The 22,968-nt window shown below is 43.3% G+C and overlaps 1 protein-coding gene across 5 annotated transcripts in view; it reads right to left on the reverse strand.

Annotated features, from left to right (window-relative positions):
- ELF2 (E74 like ETS transcription factor 2) overlaps positions 1 to 13,658 on the reverse strand; it is an 86,732-nt gene extending 73,074 nt beyond the window's left edge. Inside the window, exon 1 of one of the 5 annotated variants that reach the window (XM_084884258.1) lies at positions 13,359 to 13,658. The gene's annotated coding sequence lies outside the window, so the exon portion shown is untranslated. Of the gene's footprint in view, positions 1 to 11,354; positions 11,374 to 12,671; positions 12,693 to 13,358 lie in introns of those variants that run through there. The other 4 variants (XM_084884262.1, XM_084884263.1, XM_084884259.1 and 1 more) reach the window with 4 other exon arrangements.
- Positions 13,659 to 22,968: the final 9,310 nt, after the last annotated feature.

Consider the following 22,968-nt stretch of genomic DNA (forward strand, 5'->3'; position numbering starts at 1 on the left):
TTCGAGTATAGATAAGAACCCAAAAGATTCTGAGTTTTAATACTAATTCTGTAATCACTATATTATCTGCTTGCTATACTCCCAATACATGAATGTGACCTTTTTCTTAAGTCATTTATAAAATTTGCTCTATTCCTACAACACACCAAGCTCATTCTAAACCTCCTGCTCTCCAGGATACAAGGCTCTTCCAGATCATCAACAGACAGAATCCTCCTTACCCATCATGCAGATATCACTTCAAATACCATCCCTGCAGGAGACATTCCCTCTTGGCTCCCCTCCCCAAAATTATATTCCATTTTCATGTAGATGCCTTATCATTCTCTTTTTGACATCACATTACTCTATTTCATTTCTTCATTATATTTTTCAGACTAAAATTACCTTGTTTATATGTTGTTGTTTTTTAATTATTTTGAAAGAGAGAGAGAAACAGAGAGGGAGAGAGAGGGAGAGAGAGAGAAAAACATCAATATGAAAGTGAACAATGATCAGCTGCCTCCACACTTTCCCTAACCAGGGATCAAGCCAAAAATCTGGGCTTTCACCCTAATGGTACTTTAGGAGTTTAATGTCTGTCTCCTTAATAGGTACTATATTATCTTGTTTACTGCAGTCTTTCAAGAATCTAAAATGAATGAATACTATACTATTATATGTGCAGATTGATATGAAGATTTTGATATTTTCTAACCATTCTAATTGATTATATTGCTCTCTTAGGCTTCTTCTGTTTTTTGTTTATTTTTCCTACCCATTAGCACCTACCATGAGAGAATTACTTAATATGACATATGAACAAGTAGATATTATACCATAAAATCAGTTCAGAGATTGACCTATGGTTTAAAAATTAATGGCATGTCTTTCGACAAGTACACTTATATATCAATAAACATTAGTAATTATAAGTAATTGTTCATTATATTTAAATTAGGAGTAACAGATAAAATTTAACACTTAAGAATAATATACTCAGGCATATAAAATAGAAATGAAAAATACTGAAAGTAATTTAGAAATAAAATATCACTTTGGGACTTAATAAGTAGTTTAGATATTATTTTCTATCTAAAATTTAATGTTATTTACAGATTAAAAAACCATGTTTAAAGAATTAAAGGAGAGTTTGACAACTTATAAAATATGCAAATGCAAGAAAAATACAAATATTACAAAAAAAGAAAATAAAAATTCTGGACTTGAAAGCTACAACAATTCTAGAGCTGAAGAGTGTAACAACCAAAATTAAAAATTTACTAGCAGCCGGGACCGGTTTGGCTCAATGGATAGAGCGTCGGCTTGGGGACTGAAGAGCCCGGGGCTCAATTCCGGTCAAGGGCATGTACCTTGGTTGAGGGCATATCCCCAGTAGAGGATGTGCAAGAGGCAGCTAATGGATGACTCTCTCTCATTGATGTTTCTAACTATCTCTCTCCCTTCCTCTCTGTACAAAAATCAATAAAATATATTTTTTTTTTAAATTTACTAGCAGAGCTCAATAGCATATTTGAGATCAGGCACATTCATGGCTTAACACTAGCTGAGGCGGCTTCAGTAATAGTGTATTTGAGATGACAGAAAGGAGTTGGTGAACTTGAAGATATATCAACAGAAATGACCAATTCTGAAGAACATAAAATATATAATTGTGAAAAAATGAACACAGCCTCAAAAACATATGTGATACCATAAAGCATACCAATATTCATGTAAGGATAGTCCCAGAAGAGGGAAAAAAGAACAGAAAAAATATTTAAAGAAATTATGGTCAATACTCACCAAATTATTGAAAAATACTAATCTATAGATTTCAGCTTAACTATTCCAAAACAGAATAATTACAAAGAGATCCACACCTGGACACATCATAGTAAAACTGTTAAAAACCAAAGAGAAAATCTTGAAAGCAAAGAGAAAAACAAATCATGGTAAACAACAGAGATCAGAAAGCAGGAGATGTCATGTTCAATGTGTTGAAAGAAAAAAACCTATAACAAAGAATTCTATATTCAGCAAAACTACTATTGAAAAATAAAAACAAGATAAAAACAATCCCTCCCTTCCCCACCCAAAAAAAGCCTAACCTAGCTCATTGATAAGACTTGCCTTACAAGAAATCCTAAAGAAAGTCCATCAAGCTAAAGGAAATAACCAGACAATAACTCAAGTACACACACACACACACACACACAAAGAGCACATTAAAAGATAAATATATTTGCAAACATAAGAGTATAAATATTTTTTCTTCTCTTAGCTGTTTTAAAAGACATACACCTATAAAAATTATACAACTGTATTGTTGGCCTTTTAATGCATACAAATTTAACATATATGACAATACAATAGACAGGAGAGGTGAGAAAATAAAGCAAAGTTTCTATATTTTAACACAATTAAATTAGTCAATCTGAAGTAGGCTGTGATAAAATAAGATCCATATTGTGCCCTGGCCAGATGGCTCAGTTGGTTCGAGAATCCTCCCATACACCAAAAGACTGTGGGTTCGATTCTTGGTCAGGGCGTATATCTCGGTTACAGGTTCTATCCCCAGCTGGGAGCAAACAGGAGGCAACCAGTCAATGTTTCTCTCTCACACTAGTGTTCTCTCTTTCTCTCTCCCTGTCCCTCTCTCCCTCCCTTCCCTTCCTTTCTCCAAATAAATAAAACATGGTACTCAGGGTGAGGATTTAAAAAAATTTTTTTCAAGATACATATTGTAATCCTAGAGCAACCTCAGGTAATAACTCTAAAAATCTAGTTAAGAAACTAACAAAGAAGTGAAAAACCCTGGAAAATATCTATTAACTCTAAAAGAGGCAGCAGAGGATGAACAAAGAAATAAAAATAGAAATGAGATATATGGAAAATAACTACCGTGTTTCCCCAAAAATAAGACATCCTCCGAAAATAAGACCTAGTGCATGGAAAGATAAGACATCCCCTGAAAATAAGACCTTGCGCAACTCTGGGAGAAAAAATTAATACAAGACACTGTCTTATTTTCAGGGAAACAGGGTAGCAAAACTGAAAACATGATTACACTAAATATAAACAGATTAAACCCTCCGATCAAAAGGGAGATATGGTCAGACTTTTTTTGGAGAGTATTTCAATTACTTGTGGCCTATAAGACAAGTTTTTGTTTTTTTAATTGCTTTCAAAGAGGAAAGGAAAGAGAGAGAAACATCAATGATGACAGAGAATCATTGATTGGCTGCCCCCTGCATGCCCCACTCTGGAGATCGAGCCTGCAACCCAGGCATGTGCCCTGGCCTGAGATCAAACCCTGACCTCCTGGTTCACAGGTCAAGGCTCAACCACTGAACCACTCAGCCAGGCATGACACATTTTTGAAAAATATATCTTATTGATTTTTTACAGAGAGGAAGAGAGAGGGATAGAGAGTTAGAAACATCAATGAGAGAGAAACATCGATCAGCTACATCCTGCTCACCTACTGGGGATGTGCCTGCAACCAAGGTACATGCCCTTGACCAGAATCGAACCTGGGACCTTTCAGTTTGCAGTCCAACGCTCTATCCACTGAGCCAAACCAGTTAAGGCAGCAAGACATATTTTTAATTAAAAACAAAAACACAAATAGGTTGAAAGTAAAAGGATAGAAAAAGATATGCAATGCAAATAGTAAGTTTTAAGAGAGCTGCAGTGGCTACACTTATACCAGACAAAATATTACAATAGACAAATAGGGATCTTTCATAATGATGAAAAGGTCAGTTTATCAGTAAGATTAAAGTAATTATACATGTATACCATACCAATTACCAGTACCCTAAAAGCATTAAGCAAAAATAAATACTTCAATAATATTTTTAATATCTCACTCTCAGTAACTGATAGAACAGCTAGACAGAAAATCAGCACAAACATAGGCAGACTGAAAACTATCAACCAACTTGACCTAACACCTACAGAACATTCAGACCAACAATGCACAATATATATTATTTTTTAGCACAGACACTACACTCCTCAAAGTAGATTACATACTGCCCTAACCGGTTTGGCTCAGTGGCTAGAGAGTCGGCCTTCAGACTCAAGGGTCCCGGGTTCAATTCCTGTCAAGGACATGTACCTTGGTTTTAGGCACATACGCAGTGGGGAGTGTGCAGGAGGTGGTTGATCGATGTTTCTAATTCTCTATCCCTCTCCCTTCCTCTCTGTAAAAAAATCAATAAAATATATTTAAAAACAAAACAAAAACTTAAAAAAATATATATTACATATTAAGACATAAAAATGTCTCAATAAATTAAAAATGAGAAAAATCATACAGAATATGTTTTCCTACTACAGGGGAATTAAAAATCAACAATGAAATCTGGGGAATCCCTAAATAATAGAAAATTAAACAATACATTTTTAAATAACCCATGGGTCAAAGAAATAATCACCAAGGAATATATTTAGAAATTAATGAAAATGTTAAAAAGCAGAATATATAAAAATGTATGAGGTGCAGTTAACACAGTATTTGGAGGAAAATTTATAGATTTAAATGCTTAGGTAAGCCGAAACGGTTTGGCTCAATGGATAGAGCGTTGGCTTGGGGACTGAAGGGACCCAGGTTCGATTCCGGTCAAGGGCATGTACCTTGATTGCGGGCATATCCCCAGTAGGGGGTGTGCAAGAGGAAGCTGATCGATGACTCTCTCTCATCGATGTTTCTAACTATCTCTCTCCCTTCCTCTCTGTACAAAATCAATAAAATATATTTTTTTAAAAAATAATAAATAAATAAATAAATAAATGCTTAGGTAAGAAAACCTCAAATCAATAATTTATGCTTCAACCTTAAGAAACTAAAAAAAAAAAAAAAAATGCAAACAAAACCCAAAGAAAGAAGGAATCCTAATATATAAAAGCCCTGGATCTGTCACATCCTCCACAACCAGGAGGCTCGACCAACTGGAAGTCAGTCCTGCAGTCAGTGCTGGGTCACCATGGGGACCCAGCACTGACTGCTACAGCTGCAAGCCAGTGACCCAGCACTGACTGCTGAGGGGGCGGCGAATCAGGCCCAGAGAGAGGCCTGAAGAGAGAAGCAGGGTCTGATCCGTAGACTCTGTGGCAGCTATTGATCAGCACTTGCCTCTCTCTTTAGCTCTGGGTCTGGTCAGTAGCCACACCTCCATTTCTCTCCAGGCCTCCACCAGGGCTGCTAATCAACCTTGCCTTTTTGACCAGTCCCTGTTGATAGGCCCAGTGACGCTGAATGGCATAGAAACCGACTAATCAGAACCAAATCAGTCAGCAGAAGAGGGCAATTAGTGGTGATCAGGCAGGCAGAGGCAATTAGGGGCAATCAGGTTGGCAAGAAAGGGCAGTTGGGGACAATTAGGCCAGCAGGGGAGGGCAATTGGGGGTGAGATCAGGCAGGCAGGGGAAGGCATTTGGGGGTGATGAGACCAGCAGGGGAGGGCAGTTGGGGGCGATCAGGTCGGCAGGGGAGCAGTTAGTCGGTGATCAGGCTGGCAGGCAGGCGAACAGTTATGAGCCAGCAGTCCCAGATTGTGAGAGGGGTCCCAGATTGGAGAGGATGCAGGCTGGGCTAAGGGACATACCCCCTCCCCCCAGGGCATGAATTTCATGCACTGGGCCTATAGTGGTATTATAAAGATTAAAATGAAAATCATTGAAATAGAAAACAGAAAAACTGGAAAAAATCAATTAAACCAAAACTTATTTCTTTGAAAAAAGAGTAACAAAATTGACAAACCTTTAGTTAAAATGATCAAGTAAAAATAAGACTAGATACATGCTATCAATTTTACAAATTAAAGGAAGACATCATTACCTATACTGGCAATATTAAAAACATATATAGGAACATATTATGAACTGTATGTCAAATTCATAGAAACACAATTACTAAAACTAACTAAAAATAAGCAGAAAATATGAATAGACCTATAACAAGTAAAGAAATTAGTATTTTAAAATTTTCACAAAGAGAAAAAAAAACAAAACAAATGCTTTCACTGGTGAGTTCTACCAAATATATTCAAGGACATAATACCAATCCTTCAGGAACTTTTAAAGAGAAAGCAGAGGGAACAGTTCTCAATTCATTCGGTGAGGTTAGTATTACTGTTCTGAATCCAAAGACATCACAAGAAAAGAAAACTTCAGACCAGTAGCTCTCATAAATAGAGCTAAAAAAATGTTTAACAAAACATTAGCAAACTAAATAAAGCAACATACAAGATTATACACCACAACCAAGTAAGATTTATCTCGGGAATATAAGGCTGGTTTATTATCTCAAAATCAATTAATATAATACACCATATTAATGTAATAAAAGACAGAAACCACATAATCATCTCAGATATTAGTGTGACCAACCATACTGGTTTGTCTAGAACAGAGGGTTTTCCCAAGACACAGAACTTTCAGTGCTTAAAACAGGAAAATCCTGGGCAATCTGTGATAGTCACACTAACAGATGCAGATAAAGTATCTGACAAAGTCCAATGCCCATGCATGATAAAAACTCTGAACAAGCCAGGATTAAAAAGGAACCCACTGTTAAACATAGAGATATGCTATAAAACACTGTGTCTATGCTTAACAATACTATATTGTACACTTAAAAAGAAGGTAGGCCAAAACTGGTTTGGCTCAGTGGATAGAGCATCAGCCTGCGGACTGAAGGGTCCCAGGTTCGATTCTGGTCAAAGGGCATGTACCTCGGTTGGGGGCACATCCCCAGTGGGGGGGGGGGGGGAGGTTGCAGGAGGCAACTGGTCGATGTTTCTCTCTCATTGATGTTTCTAACTCTCTATCCCTCTCTCTTCCTCTCTGTAAAAAATCAATAAAATATATTTAAATAAAAAAATAAGTGAAAAGAGCCCTAGCTGGTTTGGCCCAGTGGATAGAACCTGGGGTCTGAAGAGTCCCAGCTTTGATTCCGTCAAGGGCACGTGCCCAAGTTACGGGCTCAATCCCCAGTAGGGGGCATGCAAGAGGCAGCCAATCAATGATTCTCTCTCATCATTGATGTTTCTATCTCTCTACCTCTCCCTTCCTCTCTGAAATAAAAATATATCTTAAAAAAAGAAATTTCCATTTCCATGTAATAGAAAACCCAATGTTGTAAGATGACAATTCTCCCCAAACTGCATTTCCCATCAAAATTCTAAGATTTTTTTTTTTTTTTAAATACATTGACAAGCCAATCCTTTTTATACTGGACCCAGAAGAGCCACAGGTTTTAAAAACAAGAACAAAATTGGAGGGCTAACACTACCTGGTCTCATCAGTTACCATAAAGCACATTAACCAAGACAGAATAGTACTGGCATAAGAACAAACATATAGATAATGAAAAATAATTGAGGGTGCAGAAATAAATCTTTACATTTACAATCAATGAAATGACAATCTTTTCAACAAATGGTGCTGAGACAACCCATACGCAACTGAATTTAGACCTATTTATTTCACATCATACATAAAAATGAACTCAAGCCTAGCTGGTGTGGCTCAGCGGTTGAGCATAGACCCAGGAACCGAGGTCACCAGTTTGATTCCCAGTCAGGGCACATGCCCAGGTTGTGGGCTCAATCCCTAGTGGGGGCCATGCAGGAAGCAGCCAATCTATGCCTTCCTCTCTCATCAGTATTTCTAACTCTCTATTCCTCTCCCTTTCTATCTATAAAAATAAAAATAAAATTTTTTTTAAATGAACTTAAAATAGATTATACATCTAAATATCAGAGCAGCCCTGGCCAGTTTGGCTCAGTGGAAAGAGCGTTGACCTATGACCTAGGGTCCCAGGTTGTATTCTGGTCAAGAGCACATGCCTGGATCACGGGCTCGATCCCCACTAGGGGGCATGCAGGAGGTGGCTGATCCACGATTCTCTCTTATCGATGATGTTTCTATTAATATCTCCCTCCCTCTCCTTTCCTCTATGAAATCAATAAAAATACATTTAAAAATAAATATCAGAGCAAAAACTTTAAAACATCTAGAAGAAAACAAAAGAGAAAATCCTCAAGACCTTTAATTAGGCAGAGAGTTCTTATAATAACAAAAAATTAATCTAATTTTTTAAAGTAAAAAATTTGATGGAGTTAAACTCCATCAAAATTTAAACTTTTGACAAAAGAAATTAAAACTTTTGTGCTTCAAGAGATTCCAATAAAAAAGTTAAAAAGGCAAGGCACTCATTGAGATAAAATAATTGCAAATCATGTATCCAATAAAGGACTTGCAACCAGAATATACAAAGATTATTATAACTCAATAATAAAAAGACAAATAAAAACCACACAGAAGTTTTGAGTACCTATTTCACCAAATAGAATATATAAATGGCTAATCATCATATGAAAAAAATGCTCAACACCTTGAGTCTTTAGGAAAATGCAAGTTAAAACCACCACAATGAGTTAACCACTTCATGCTCACTAGAATGGCTATAATAAAAATGGCAATAACAAATGTTGCCAAGAATGTGAAGAAGCTGGAACTCTCAAACACTGCTGTTAGGAATGTAAAATGCACAGCCACTTTAGAAAGCAGGTTGGCATTTTTTTTTTAATTTAAACAGATGAACCAGCATTTCTATTCCTAGGTAACTACCCAAGAGAATGAAACCTTATGTCCACATAAAGACTTGTACTTAAAGGTTCAAGCAGCATTATTTACAACAGTCAAAACTGGAAACTGCCCAGCTGCATGGCTCAGTGGTTGAGCACTGAGCATATGAACCAGGAGGTCATAGTTCCAATTCCCGGTCAGGGCACATGTCCAGGTTTTGAGCTCCATCCCCAGTAGGGGGCATGCAGACTCAGCAAATCCATGTGTCTCTCCCATTGATGTTTCTCCCTCTCTCTCTCTCTCTCTCTCTCTCTCTCTCTCTCTCTCTCTCTCTCTCTCTCCTTTCCTCTCTGAAATCAATAAAAATATATTTTAAAAAACAAAACAAAAAAACTGGAAACAGCCCTGGCCGATGTGGCTCAGTTAGCTGGGCCTTCTCCCATGCACTGAGGCAGCAGTTGCCAACCTTTTGGAGCTCAGGGACCATCGTTAGTGGTCCATGGATCACCAGTTGGGGGCATGCAGGAGGCAGCTGATCAGTGATTCTCATCATTGATGTTTCTATCTCTCTCTCTCCCTTCCTCTCTGAAATCAATGAAAACATTTTTTTTATCTTTAAACATAAAATTAAAAACCTGGAAACAATTCAAATGTCCACCAACTGGCCAACAGATAAACAAAATGTTGTATACTCATACAAAAGAATATTTATTCAGCAATAAAAAAGAAAAAATACAGATACATGCTACAATAAAGAAAAATTCCAAAAACAGTATAAGTGAAAGAAACCAGATGTAAAAGACTACATATGGTATGATTTCATTTATATGAAAGTAGCGGCCAGGTGCACAGATTTGTGCACATTGAAAGGAAAGTAACTAGAAGAAATCCTATTTAATAAAAGGGTAATATGCAAATTAACCATCACTCCATTACAAAGACAGTAATGCCCATAGCCACAAGATGGCAGCGCCCAGTCCTCTCAGCCCCGCCTGAGTCCCCCAGTCCTGGGGCTCAGGGTGGGCAGTCGCTGAGAGCGGGCAGCATGAGCGGCCACAGTGATGAGGCAAGCATGCCGCACCCGGCTGCAGATGGGCCTCTGGGCAATGGGCGCAGAGTGGCCAAGCCCTGCAAAGAGCTACTAGAGCATGGATTCGTGCACAGGGCTACTAGTATTTTAATACTGCTATTAGCCCTTTCTCCTTCAGCGCCTGGGAGCCGAGTGGTGGCCCCACCCCCAGCCCTGTACCCCACCCTGCCACCACTGCTGCTGGGCAATCGAAGCATTGGGCCCCACTCACACGCTCCTTAGCCTGGCGCCAACCACTCAGCTGCTCCACCTTCCTGCCGCCGTCCCACTCTCACTGGGGTTCCATGGGGGCCGGCAGCACCTCCACTGCTGCCTGCTGCCAGCACCATGTTGCTAGCACCCACCATGTTCCACACCACGCCCCTAGTGTTCAACACACGTTAGGGCGAGCAGTCTAACTCCCAGTCGAGGGGACAATTTACATCTTAGGCTTTTATTATATAGGATAGTCAGAAAAGGCAACTCTATAGAAACAAAGCACAAATCAGTGGTTCCCTGGGGATCAGGGTGAAAATAAGGGTTAACTACAAACAGTTTAGAGGGAAATTTTGGAGGCAATAGCAGTGTTCTAAAACTGCCCAGTCGGTATGGCTCAGTGGTTGAGCGTCGACCTATTAACCAGGAGGTCACAGTTCAATTCCTAGTCAAGGCACATGCCTGGATTTTGGGCTCAATCCCTGGTGCAGGAGGCAGCTAATCAATGATTCTCATCATTGATGTTTTTTTTCTCTCTCTCCCCCTCTCTTCCTCTTTGAAATCAATAAAAATATATTTAAAATAAAACTGGCTTGTGGTTCAACACTTCTATATACTAAAAATCATTGACTTGTGCACTCAAAATAAATTAATTTTGGAATTAAATAACTCAAAAAGCTGATTTTTTTAAAAGTGCACATACCACCGAAACCGGTTTGGCTCAGTGGTAGAGCGTCGGTCTGTGGACTGAAAGGTCCCAGGTTCGATTCCGGTCAAGGGCATGTTCATTGGTTGCGGGCATATCCCCGGTAGGGGGTGTGCAAGAGGCAGCTGGTCGATGTTTCTCTCCCATCGACGGTTCTAGCTCTCTATCCCTCTCTCCTCCTCTCTGTAAAAAATCAATAAAATATATTTTTTTTTAAATTTTGGTTCTCAAAAAATAAAATAAAAAATAAAAGTGCACATACCCAACAGAAATGAAAACACATTCAAACAAAAATTTGTATACAAATGTCCATAGCAGCATTATTCACAATAGCTAAAACGTGGAAACTCAAAAGTTCACCAATTAATAAATAATATGTGGTATATCCATACAATGGAATATTACTCAGCAATAAAAGCAATAATGACACATGCTACAACATGGATGCACTTTGAAAACATTGTGTTAAGTGAAAGAAAACAATCACTGACGATCACATATTGTATGATTCCGTTTATATAAAATGCCCAGCACAGATAAGTGCAAAGAAGTAGACCAGTGGTGCCTAGGCCTGGGGATGTTGGGGGGAAACTGAAAGTGACTGCTAATGGGTATATGGTTCCTTTCTGGGATGATGAAAACATTCTACAATGATTAAGGTGATAGTTGGCAAAACTTTATAAATATATTTAAAAAACTGAACTGGCCAGGAGGCTCAGTTGGTTGGAACACTGTACCATACACCAAAAGACTGTGGGTTCGAGTCCCTGTCAGGGCACATACCTAGGTTTCCAATTCCATCGCTGGTCTGGGCGTGAAGGAGAAGCAACTAATTGATGTTTCTCCTCTCTCTCTTCATTCTCCTCTCTAAGTCATAACCTTAGATAAAGATTTAAAAGAAAAACCCCCCACTAAACTGTACATCTTAAATTGGTGAGCTGAATGGTATGTGAATTATATCTCAATAAAGCTGTTACCAAAAAAAATGCTCACTTGTGCAATCTGTGAGCAGGTAAAGGCCATCAACATAGTTATCAATCTATTAACTTAGGACAGAAAAGTCTCAAAGTTACTAATTCTTTCCAATGAAATTCTGATTTTTTTTTTTTAGTATATATGTCTGAAATGAAAAGCAATAATTGATCAATTAGTTAAGTCACTAAATTTAAAAACAGAATGGCATTAAATATTCGAATTTCAGGTGCCCAAGATATTTCAATTTTCTTCTTCATGTGCTTGCTAGGTGATATCCCAGTAACATTCATATGAATGCACTGTGCAAATTGTGTAAACTGTATAATACTTTAATTATTCCTAAATTCCTTTAAGTGTAATTCAACAACTGCCAGTTTTATATAGTCCTGAAGAAAGGAAGAAACTCTGGAACAAAAACATCCAATCTTATCTCAGTAAAGGGTACAAACATTCCAGGTGATTCCGGCACTCTTCTATGATTATAAATCCAGGAAAAAAGTGCTTAATTTACCTCTCCATAGAGGCTCACAGATAAAAAGGAAAGTAAATCTGATTACCAAACACACGAGTACTGTTCTCTCATCACCGGATTAAAATTTAAACCACACAGCTGAAGTACATGCTCACGATCACAAGAAAGGAGGAAAATTCTGGTGTCCCCTCATTCATTCAATAAAGTACTAAAAACTTGAAGGCTAGTAGTCTACAGCGAATCTAGAAAAATTAAAAAAAATAAAAGAGCCCGGGATACTAGCCCAAGAGACACCTCGGAAACGGAGCAATCTGGATTACTCTTGGTGTTAGGATATTTTCTCCGTCCTTTGCTGACAGGCAACAAAACTGCCCCACCGGAGCGGGCGAGGGGCACGGCGGCCCCAGCAGAGCCCTCCCCGCGCTTCTCCCTCCCTCGCCCCCCTTCCCACAAAAACAGCCCGCGGCGCGGCTCCCCGAGGGCCGGCTTCGCCCGGAGAGGCGGTCACCGGGCGCGCAAGTATGACAGAGCCCGTTTCTGTTTTGTTTGAAAGCAGATTCCTAGCAGAGACAAGCCTCCCTGCCCCCGGGGAGTAGGGGAAGTGGCGGCGGGGGGCCGGCGAGGAGCGCGAGGATAAAAGGAGCGAGTACAACCTGCCGTGCGGGCCGGCGGCCGGGGACAGGGAGGTAGGAGGCGGCGGTGGGGCCCCGGGCCGGCCGGCCGGGGAGGGAACGAGCGGCCCGAGCCTCCCAGGTCCCGCCCCGCGCGGGCCGCCCAGCCCAGCCCAGCCCAGCCCCGGCGCCGGCCGCCGCCGGCCGCCCCGCCGGACCCTCCCCGGACGCGCTTCCTCCGGGGCCGGACCCCCGCCCTGGCCTCCCCGCGGGGGAAGGCGGGTCCGCTCGGTCCGCTTCTCGGCAGAGGTGACTCGCGCCGAGATGTAAACACGGCGGCGAGCCCGGCGGCGCGCGGCCCATCCCCCGCGCCGGGGTCCGTGCCCTCGCCCCGCGCCAGCCCCGCGTCCCGCGCGCCCCGCGGGCTGCGCGCAGCGCGCCTTCCCCTTCCTCCGAGCCCCGCTGCCCGACCGTTGCCCGAGGGCACCAGCCCCCTTTCCCCACCCCACCCCGACCCCCACCCACCCTGCTCCCTGCGGGTGTCACGGCCACAGCCTCTGGAAAACCCCTCCGCAAACCCCGGAGCAAACAACACCGCGCGGGGCGGGAGGCGCGGAGGGAGGCGGCGGCGGCACTCCCCGGGACGGAGCGGGGCTCCGCCGCCGCCGCGCCCCCCGCGCCCCCTCCCTCCCTCCCTCCCTCCCCAGCCGCGGCCGCACGCGCTCTTACCTGCTCGCCGCGCCGCCCGCCCGGGAGGACCGCGGCGCCGCTCTCCCTCCCGGCAGGGCCGCGGGCTCGCCGCCGCCGCCGTTGGCCGGGCGTCCGGAGGGAGCCGGGCCTCCCCGGCAGCCCGAGCCGCTCCGCGGGGAGAGGAGGAGACAAAACAGCGCGCGCCGCCCCGCCGCGCAGCGCCCCCCGCCCGCGCCGCCCCACCGACCCCCCAACCGCCGAGGAGGCGACCGCGGCGACACACACAGCCCGGCGCGGGGAGCAATGGTGGCCCCCGCCCTCGCCCCGCTCCCTTCCCTCCCTCCACCCCCCGCTCGGCTCCTCCCCCTCGGCCTCCTGCCGCCGCCGCCAGGACACTGGAGTCCGCCTCCCCCACCCCGCCCGCGCCAAGCGCTCCTCCCCTCCCCGAGCGGCGGGGCGGGCGGCACCGCCAGTCACCGCAGCGCCTGTCAACGCGGGGGGCCTCCTGTTTATACCCCGCGCGGCCCCCGGCCCCCAGCCTAACCTGCCTCCGCGGCTCGCTCTCTCTCGGGGCTCTCCCGTCCCCGATCCTCCAACTTCTCCCTAACGCGCCTTCTCAGGTGATGACTCTCCCCACGTGTCCCGCGCCCTGCCCGGAGCTCCCCCATCCCCTTCCCGGGCTGGCGCCCAGGCGGCGAGGCCGCTCGTGCACCTGCAGCGCCCGCCGCTCCCCGCCGGCCGGCCGGCCGGTCCGCACGCGCGCGCGCTCTCCACTCCGAGCGCCCTGCGGGCCCCGGCCGGCACCCCATCCCGGGCTCCACTCCCGCCCCTCTCCTCCGGGCCGGCCCGCACTCTGCGGGCAGTCTGACAGTTCCTGGGGGCCGGGGTGGGAAGACTAGCCCGCGCCCTCCCGACTCCACTTCTCCGCCGGGCAGAGCGGACGGTGGGGGCGCGGGCGCGGAGCAGCGCGCCGCCCTCTCCGCCCCGCCCCGCCCCGCCCGCCGCTGACGCCCGCGGCGCCCCGCCCCGCCCCGCCCGGCCGCCGCGCGCCCCTCGGCGCCGCCCGCTCCGCCTCCTCCCCGTCCGGCTCCGTCCGCCCGCGGACCCCGCCCCGTTCCCAGAAATTACCACCCGCCCAACGGCCGGGCGGCGCGGCGGTTGGTGCCCGCGTTTGCTGACGGGCGGGCGGGCGGCGGGGGCTCAGCGCGCAGCTGCGGAGCGAGGCGGACGGCCCCTTGGCGCGGCTCCCGGAGCTGCGGGCGCCCGCACCGAGCCTTTGTCGCTCCTCCTCGCTCAGTCCCGCGACGAAGTAACTCAAGTCCGAGTATTGTTGGGGCGAGAATGCGGGAGTGTATGGGTGCGGGGGCATTTTGGCCCCGAGCGCCTGCAATTCGGAAAATGAAGAGCCAGCAGCAGTCGCTGCACGCTTCTGGTTTCCCCACTTTCACACAAAGGGGAACCTCTCCGAGCGAGGCGCACTCAGGCGCCTTCAAGCGCACAAAGCCAATGACACGGTGCCCCGGGTTGTCCTGCGTTTGAAGCGCCTCTTCCGAAAGGCCTTTCGCAAGGCACAGTTATGCGTGCAAACGCCTCGGTGTGTTCTCACCACCATCACGTTTCTCAGCCGCAGCATCTTCTGGTTCGGTGTTTGTTTCTTTAACAAAGAGCTGTGACTGCCCCGTGCGCCTGGGGACTGATTCCATTGCCCTCGGGCTCTTGCAGCTGCTCTCAGAAGGACCTGGCGCGGCATTCACCAGGTTCATTTCTGAACACCGGCTTTACTCTTTTTTGCTGCTCCACAACCACTCTTGAGCGAAGAAGAAACCCTGAGGAATCTAAGTGGTAGCTCTTCTTGAAAGTGACGTGGGAACCATGGAAATAACCCCAGAATGGGGCTCAAATGTCAGAGACCCACGGCAGACCCCACTGATTCAAGTCCCTGAAGAACCTACGAATTCAAGGATCTTCTCTTTTTTTTTTTAAAGCTAGTAATACCTCTATTTATTGGAGGGAGGGGTGTGAGTCTTCCTTTCCTAGTTTAAACAGCAAAGCTGTGGGCTTTTTTCTTAATTAAAGGACTTTTATTTTTAAACAAAGGGGAAACCCAGATAGCAAAGAGGGTTAGTAAAAAAAAAAATAATAAAAAAAAATAAAAAATCCTCTTAACTCTAATGAAGTTTTATGGATTCCTGAGTCCTAAAACGTGACAAGTCTTGGCACTCTTTTAAACTAAAGAATTTATAAAGCCTTTTAACATTCAAAATGTTAATACACAGTAAACAGGATACCACAAGCACAGCATCCTTTCTAGGGAAGTATTTCTGTTCCCCTACTTCCTGTGAAATAACCTATCCCTGGTGGCAACCATTGTCCACTTTGATATTTGAAGGAATTAACAATACTAATGCATCTCCATGACAAAAGCATGGCATATTAAGGAGCTTGCAAGGACAAAGCCTGATTCTTAAGAGTTAGGAACGGATCTCACCTGCAAGGTCAAATCATTCCTGTTGTCAAAATAGACCCAGAGACACAGAAGCATGAACACACTGTCCAACCTCAGAGGGAAGGCAGGGGAAGATGGGTGGAGAGAGATAAACCAATGAACTTGTATGCATATATGCATAACACAGACAATGGGGTGGTGGAAGAGGATAATGGGGGAAAGGAAAAGGAGAGCCTAGGTAAGACTTTCAACACTAAAGATTTTTAAAAATAATAATAATTCCTGCCCAAAACCGGTTTGGCTCAATGGATAGAGCGTCGGCCTGCGGACTGAAGGGTCCCGGGTTCGATTCTGGTCAAGGGCATGTACCTTGGTTGCAGGCATATCCCCAGTAGGGGGTGTGCAAGAGGCAGCTGATCGATGACTCATCGATGTTTCTAGCTTTCTATCCCTTTCTCTTCCTCTTTGTAAAAAATCAATAAAAATATATTTTTTAAAAATTAAAAAAATAATTCCTGTCATCAGCCACCATTAGAAGAAATATATTTCCCCCACTGCCAATTGGAAGTAAGCTGAAAGGTCCCAGGTGGATAACCTGGCTAGATAACATTATTTCTTCCAGGCATGTGTGCCCTTTGAAATGTGGCTTTATAGTTCCTCTCATTAGAGATAGAATGTTTCTCCACCCCATTGATGTGTGGTTAGGTCATTGCACTTGCTCTTGGCCGAAAGAATATGCACAGAAGTGACAGTGTGACCGTTTTGAGCCTGGCATTATTTAATAGACATTGCATGTTTCCACTTGCCTCTCTCCACACCTGCCTTTCACAATGTGAAGAACATGCCTGGGGAATCTGCTGGTCCAAGAAAAATGAGAACCATCCTTCAGCTTGGAGCCAGTGGCCTACAGAAAAGAATTGCTGTTTTAAGCAGTATGTTGTGAGGTGGTTTGCTACCCAGAATTAGTGTTGCAGTCGTTGACTGACACAATAGGAGACAGAGGAGTCTGCTCTCTTGGTATTGTCCTTGAAGGTGCCAAGCTTGATATCCCCAAGGCAGCTCTTTGATAGCAGGTCTTAGAAAGACTCCTCTCTTATGGAAGCTGGCCACGTAAGAAACCCAGAAAGTTTGCAGCATAGCATTCTAAAGTGTCAAGTTCCATAGGAAAGGGCTGATGTGGCCAGTAGTCCTAGAAACATATAATAGGAGGAATCTACGTAGTTTTGTTGTGTTTTGTTTTTCTTTAATCAAGAAGTTTATTTAAACAAGACACTTGACTTGAAGGGAAAACTATCTAGGATTCATTTTTAGAGTAATTTATCCCTACTTAAAGACAGATTGCCCTACATGTAACAGCTACAAACAAAAAAATATATAAAATTGTTCTTGGTTTTACAATGATAAATGAAAAACATTAAAATTCTCTAATCAAACAAGGTATGCAAGAATTTTTATGTTGCTGAAACCGGTTTGGCTCAAGGGATAGAGCTTCGGCCTGTGGACTCAAAGGTCCCGGGTTCGATTCTGATCAGGGGCATATACCTTGGTTGAGGACACATACCCAATGGGGAGTGTGCAGGAGGCAGCTGGTCGATGTTCCTCTCTCATCAATGTTTCTAGCTTTCTATCCCTCTCCCTTTCTCTCTGTAAGAAATCAATAAAATATATTTTTTTTAAAAAAGAATTTTTATGTTGTTTTCTTTTTTGTTAACCAGTGAGAGCAAAATAACTTCCTGGAATCCTCCTATATAATAAAAGGCTAATATCCAAATGGGCGTCACACCCTCACAAGTAACGACTGATCAACAGGAGGCTGCGTACACAGCAGGCATATGTGGATGGAGCTGCCTACCCGACTGGTCACCAGGAGATTCATGGAGCACCTCTCAGTCCCTTCCCCCCTCACCACCACCACACACACACACACACACACACACACACACACACCCGGCCACGGCTCCCACAGGCAGTGGCTGCTCGCTCTGCCTCCTGTGCAAGCAGCGCAGCTCCCTCCCTCAGGCCTGTGGCTCTTGCAGGCTCCCACCAGTTCCTGCTGGCTCCCACAGAAGCAGCATGTGGCCTACTGCACATGATTTCGCGCACTGGACCAATAGTGTAAAGATAAGAGCTGAATGAGCATGCCACTAATGGAGAAAGGGGGTGTTTTCACAGAACCAGTATTTTTCCCATCCCATCTCCATTTGATGTAGATTGAAACATACCATTGGCCATTTAGTTTTAAATGCAAATGCTTGTGCAAGTACATCAGTTACTTTATGTTCAATAAAGGAAAGGGGAAGAGGAAAATGAAAGCATAGAGAAAACTATACTGCAGTAGTCAGATATGTTGAAACCAAATTCCAGTTTTCTAATTGAGAATGTCCTCTTGGTCTGAAGGAACAGAGTTCCGGAGTGAAGTAGCAGGTTCCCTTTTTAGTTTCCTGTCTGCTGCTGGAACACATCTGTTGTATCTTCATCCTCCATTTCCAACTGTGCAGGTGTGTCTGCTTCATTGATTAGCTGCCCCTCAAATTGGAATCTGATCTGCCTCATTGACAAACCCTGTCGTCCACAATAGGCTTTCCTTAGTTTACTAAGTGGTGTATGCCTCTTAATCTTACACTGCACCCCAGCACCATTCTGCTCTGCCACCTTCAAATTAATATGATATTGTTCTCAATCTTGACTCCTTCCTTGGGCTTTTAGCTGGCCAAGGTGAGCAAAAGTCTCCTCAGCTGCTGCTTCACAAAGGAGATACCAGGTCTGCAACAAACAAGCACACAGAAGCCCCAGAAGTGGCAGAAGAAGGAGCTGGGTTTTTGTTTTTTGTTGTTGGGTTGTTGTTTTTGTTGTTGTTGTTGTTGTGTGTGTGTGTGTGTGTGTGTGTGTGTGTGTTTAACCATTTTAATTATACAGTAGTTCATAAATATACCCTTATCAATTTTCAAATAATACAAAATAAATTTTTTTATAAACCAAGTCTCCTTTCTTTCTCTACTCTGTTACTCCTCACCCTCCATACATACCTAGCTATTCCATACCTCTACTCTTTCACAGCTAACCTTAAATGATAGATAAGCAAGCACTTAAGCTTCCATATTTTTTTCCTCTGCATTTATATACATCTGCATGCATTTAGAGGGATTAAATATAAATGAGATTATATAATGTGTATTAGGCAGAATGCTTTCTTAAAGGTTTTTATTCATTTTAGAGAGAGAGGAAGGGAGAGGGAGAGATAGAAACATCTATGAAAGGAACAATCCCTTTTGGGAATTGAGCCCACAACACAGGCATGTGCCCTGACTGGGAACTGAACCAGTGACCTCTTGGTACATGGAATGATGCTCAAATAACTGAGCTGCACCAGCTGGCTGTACTTCTTCTTTTTAAAAAAAATATTTTTTTATTGATATTTTACAGAGAGAAAGGGAAAGGGATAGAGAGCTAGAAATATTGATGAGAGAGAAACATCGACCAGCTGCCTCCTGTACACCCCCTACTGGGGATGATCCCGCAACCAAGGTACATGCCCTTGACCGGAATCGAACCTGGGACCTTTCAGTCCGCAGACCGACGCTCTATCCACTGAACCAAACCGGTTTCGGCCTTTTGTACTTCTTGATGGTTTATTTTCCCCTTTGATTTCTCTAATTATCTCAGACAAGCTTTGTAAAAATTCAGTCTGTCTTCAGTAAGATAGGCTAACCAAGGGAAGAGGTGTTCCTGCTTTTATATCATACTAGAGGCCCGGTGCGTGAAAATTTATGCACTGGAGGGGGCGTCCCTCAGCCTGGCCTGCCTCCTCTCACAGTCTGGGAGCCCTCACGGGCGGGAGACAACCCAACAATCAGGGGAAGGCAACGCCCCATCATACCTCTGCTGCTGCCTCTGCTGGCAGCACAAGCCTCAGCTGGCCCTGATTACCTGAGCCTCGGGCAGCCCTGGGTAGTTGGGCAGCCACCATCGGAGGCTTGCCTGCACCTCAAGCCAGCCCTGGGTGGCTAGAGGGTGAGGGGACTGGGAGACTCCAAAGGCAGGTGCACAGAGCAGCCAGGCACCTATAGCCCAAGCAGGGTTAAGGGGACTGGGTGCCATCATCTTGTGGCTGTGGGCACTGCCATCTTTGAGGGCATGGCAGTCAATTAGCATATTCCCTCTTTATTAGACAGGATTTGTATATGTTAAAATGGGAAGAGGACCCTTTAGGGCCCAGTGATATGGAAGTGATAATCAATGTGAGGAACAAGAAGACTAAATTTCCTGAGTGGTAGCCAGGGAATCATATGCCTCTCCCAAACTGGAAATGCTCTTTCTTGGGCTAATCTTTGGAAGTTCTCAAAGTGAATAGTCCAAGAGAACAAGGGGAAGCTGTGCTACCCTTTCGGACCTAGCCTCTGGAGTCACAGCCATCACTGTGCCGTATTCTATTGGTCATGCCAATCAGTCCCAATTCAGTGAGTGGTGACACTGCACAAGGACATAAATACTAGTAGAAGACGAATACCACTAGGACCCATGTTGGCAACTGACCGCCACAAGAGCATCCAAAGTAGTGAATTTTGAATAATTGACACGATCTTTAAATTTGTTAGATTTTCTCATTACAAGTGGGCAAATCCCTAGGTTACCAACAACTATGTAACTTTGTAAGAACAGCCAGAAAAAATATCTTATTTTGCCGCTCCTTAAAGAATTTGTGGCTTCAGGCATCTGCCCAATTATATTCTGGTGTTAGCTGACCTTATTTGTGAGCCACTGTATCCATCCCTCCCACTGCCCCTTTCTGGACTTCTATAAAGATGATTGTTCATAACTCTCCCATACTCTGGTCAGCAAAGAAAGCTAATTTCCAAACTCACTTTTGATTTTAGGTATCAGATTGCCTTTTATGAATCAGAATCTCTTAAACATTGTATATTAAGCAAACCTGCCTCGATCAAAATCAAAATAATTTAGGGGGACATGTTAAGTTCCCAGAATCCAATGGAACAATTCTTAAGAATGGCATTTGTTCCACCAAATGCAATCGGGTTAAATACACAGAAAATATAATGTTTTGAATATACAAGGGAAATTGAATCCTTATGAGTTGCATGTGTCATGTTAGTGTAATATTTCTAGCAAAACAAATGCTTACAGTCATTTCATAATTTTAGTTTTTGATTTATATTTTTTAAAATTTTATTGATTTTTTTACAGAGAGGAAGGGAGAGGGATAGAGAGTTAAAAACATCGATGAGAAAGAAACATCGATCTGCTGCCCCCTGCACACCCCCTATTGGGGATGTGCCCGCAACCAAGGTACATGCCCTTGACCAAAATCAAACCTGGGACCCTTCAGTCTACAGGCTGATGCTCTATCCACTGAGCCAAACTGGTTAGGGCTAGTTTTTGATATATTTTTAAAGCAACCTTTTCTTTAAAATGGTACGTTAGTTGGAGGCATTTTATTAATTTCATCCACAAGTAAATTAAAGTACATTTTATTGCTTTATTAAAATATGTGAAGTGTTTAAGATGGATTATACTTTATTCTAATTAGAATTTATAATTTTTTCAATGTTAAAACTAATTTTTATAAGCAGAATTTGCCTCCTTTATTATAAAGTTAAAAGTCCAAATGAAATGTACAAGAAGACATTTTATTAGTGATTTAAGACTGTATTAAACTTTGCCAAAACCAGTTTGGCTCAGTGGATAGAGTCAAAGGTCCCAGGTTCGATTCCAGTCAGGGGCATGTACCTTGATTGCGGGCACATCCCCTGTAGAGGGTGTGCAAGAGGCAGCTGATCGATGTCTCTCTCTCATCGATGTTTCTAACTCTCTATCCCTCTCTCTTCTTCTCTGTAAAAAAATCAATAAAATATATTTTTTTAAAAAGACTGTATTAATTTTTAAAGTTTCTGAATAAAATTGATTTCTTAACAAAATTCAGGATAAATTCTATATTAGTTCATTAAAACACAAAGATAAATATCTTTCATGGGGAAAGATCTGAAATAAATTTTCTTATTTGTGAGCTGACTAGTTTTCAAGGTCATTTATCTCTGTTTTTTCCATGCTACTAAATTAAAATGAGGTAATAGAATTTTAAAAAATTATCTCCTAGATTGCCTTAAAGATTAGAGAAACAAACCAAAGACTTGTTGTCCCTTTATTTATTTGCTTTCTTCTCAGGAGGTTTTTCCTATTGGCGAGCTAATCAGAGTGGGTGGCATTGTTTCAATTAAAGTAAATAATAATAGCCATTAAAAAAAAATACTGGCCACTATAAAACACTACTAGATACTTTTCATTCATTAATCTTATGAGTTCCCTATAATTATCTCCATCTTCATATTGAAGTTCATGTTGATGGTAAAAGACAAGCAACTTTTTTAAGTTACACAGTAGACAGTAGAGTTTAAGATTGAATCCTTCAGACCCCGTGCTCTTAACCACTTTCTAAATACAGTCTTGTTTTAACTATTCTTGTCCAAATATCAGGGATAAAAAGTATTGCTCTCTGCAACAACCTAATCCTCCAGATTCTTAGGTCCCTGCTGCCACTTTGCAACCCTAATCACCTCTGTTTGGTGTCCCCGTTCTGCCTAGCATAGCAGGCACCACCCAAATGGTTGATGCTTCTGGCCATGTTCCCTATCTTCCTCTTTCCAGCCCCTCTCTTCTTCCCTGGTTATCAACATATTCCCTCTACCCCAGCCTATGGCTCCAGCATTCTGTTCTTCTTGTCCGCTGTACCATATCTGAGTGTACTTTCCATATCTGCTGATGACAGACTGCTAAGCAAAAAGAGAGAAAAAGTTAAAGCCAGGATAAGGAAGTTGATCAATATGGAGGATAAAAAGGTCACAGGAAGACCATAATTAAAATGTTAATTCCAGGCAGAAAAGGGTGAGCTGCGAGTATTAAAATACTGTGAATCTACATGAAAGAGTGTTAACTTCCCTAATGTAAAGAATAGAGGAAAATAAAAAAAAGTTCCATGGTTAAAATTAATATTCAAGAGTCCATGAATACTAGTAGGTATAGTAATATAGTACAGGTATACCTGTATTTATGTTACATGTAGTCAGAGGTCTAGTATCAACAACATGCTTTTTGAAATTTAGCATCCTCGTAAACTATGTTGACTGTGTACTTTCTTTTCACCTTTTCTCTTAACCCTCATAATAATTTGTTGATAAAAAGGGGCCACAT

Source organism: Pipistrellus hanaki (genome assembly GCF_964339955.1).
Source record: "Pipistrellus hanaki genome assembly, chromosome: 5".
Taxonomy (NCBI): Eukaryota; Metazoa; Chordata; class Mammalia; order Chiroptera; family Vespertilionidae; genus Pipistrellus; species Pipistrellus hanaki.